Source organism: Arachis duranensis, chromosome 1 (assembly GCF_000817695.3).
Source record: "Arachis duranensis cultivar V14167 chromosome 1, aradu.V14167.gnm2.J7QH, whole genome shotgun sequence".
NCBI classification, from domain to species: domain Eukaryota; kingdom Viridiplantae; phylum Streptophyta; class Magnoliopsida; order Fabales; family Fabaceae; genus Arachis; species Arachis duranensis.
In genome coordinates this window covers 36386151-36387886 of record NC_029772.3, presented here as the reverse complement: position 1 = coordinate 36387886, position 1736 = coordinate 36386151, and the positions used below count along the sequence as shown (strand labels likewise).

Here is a 1736-nt window from a genome sequence, read left to right as displayed (position 1 = left end):
CCCTTCCTTTGAGGCGTCCCATTATTCACGGAATTCCTCTCAGAAGTGTACATAAACTGGTTATTTGTAATCATGTCAATAAGTTCTTGAGCTTCTGCAAGCATTTTCTTTAGGTGAATGGATCCACCTGCAGAATGGTCCAGTGACATCTTAGAGAACTCAGATAGACCATAATAGAATATATCTATCATGGTCCATTCTGAAAACATGTCAGAAGGACATCTTTTTGTCATCTACTTGTATCTTTCCCAAGCTTCATAGAGGGATTCACCATCTTTTTGTTTGAAGGTCTGAACATCCACTCTAAGCTTGCTCAGCTTTTGAGGAGGAAAGAACTTAGCCAAGAAGGCCGTGACCAGTTTATCCCAGGAGTCCAGGCTATCTTTAGGTTGAGAGTCCAACCATGCTCTAGCTCTGTCTCTTACAGCAAAAGGAAAAAGCATGAGCCTGTAGACTTCAGGATCTACTCCATTAGTCTTAACAGTCTCACAGATCTGCAAGAACTTAGTGAAGAACTGGTAGGGATCTTCTGGTGGAAGTACCTGAAACTTGCAGTTCTGTTGTATCAGAGCAACTAATTGAGGTTTCAGCTCAAAATTGTTTGCTCTAATGGCAGGAATTGAGATGCTTCTTCCATCAAACTTGGACGTAGGTGCAGTATAATCACCAAGCATCCTTCTTGCATTATTGTTGTTGGGTTCGGCTGCCATCTCCTTTTCTTGTTCAAAAATTTTAGCAAGGTTGTCTCTGGATTGTTGTAATTTAGCTTCTCTTAGTTTCCTCTTTAGAGTCCTTTCAGGTTCTGGATCAGCTTCAACAAGAATGCATTTTTTCTTGTTCCTACTCATATGAAGGAGAAGAGAACAGAAAAAGAAGAGGAATCCTCTATGTCATAGTAAAGAGGTTCCTTATTATTAGTAGAAGAAGAAAGGGGATAAAGAAAGGAGAATCCAAACACAAGGGTGAGGGTAAGAGCAGTGATTTGAGATGAAGAGAAGCGTTAGTAAATTAATGAATAAATAGAATAAGATGAGAGAGAAGTTTTCGAAAACAATTTTGAAAAGGAGTTAATGATTTCTGAAAATTAAGATAAGAAATAAAATTAAAATTAAAATTTAAAACAATTAATTAATTAAAAAAAGAATTTTTGAACAAGAGGGAGGTATTTTCGAAAATTAGAGAGAGAAAAGTTGTTAGGTGGTTTTGAAAAAGATAAGAAATAAACAAAAAGTCAAATAGTTAGTTGAAAAAGATTTGAAAGTCAAATTTGAAAGGATAAGAAGATAAGAAGGTATTTTGAAATCAAATTTTTGAAAAAGATAAAATTTTGAAAAAGATATGATAAAAAGATATGATTAAAAAGATATGGTTGGAAAAGATTAAATTTTTTAAAATTAAAATTAATTACTTGACTAACAAAAAACTAAAAGATATGATTCTAGAATTTAAAGATTGAACCTTTCTTAACAAGAAAGTAACAAACTTCAAATTTTTGAACCAATCACATTACTTGTTAGTTAAGTTTCGAAAATTTTGAAATAAAATTAAGAAAAGATTTTGAAAATAATTTTTGAAATTTTCAAAAATCATAAAAGAAAAATGAAAAACATTTGATGAAAAAGATTTTGAAAAGATAAGCTTTTTAAAATTGAAAGTTTAACTTGACTTACAAGAAACAACTAATTTAAAAATTTTTTTTGACTAAGTCAACCCAAATTTTTGAAATTTTGAGAGAA

General features: G+C 31.8%; 1 non-coding gene across 1 annotated transcript; it reads left to right on the top strand.

Annotated features, from left to right (window-relative positions):
* Window positions 1-207: 207 nt before the first annotated feature.
* LOC127742874 (small nucleolar RNA R71) lies at window positions 208-311 on the top strand. Its single transcript, XR_008004240.1, has one exon. It is a non-coding gene; the product is annotated as a small nucleolar RNA R71 (small nucleolar RNA).
* The last annotated feature ends 1425 nt before the right edge of the window (window positions 312-1736 follow it).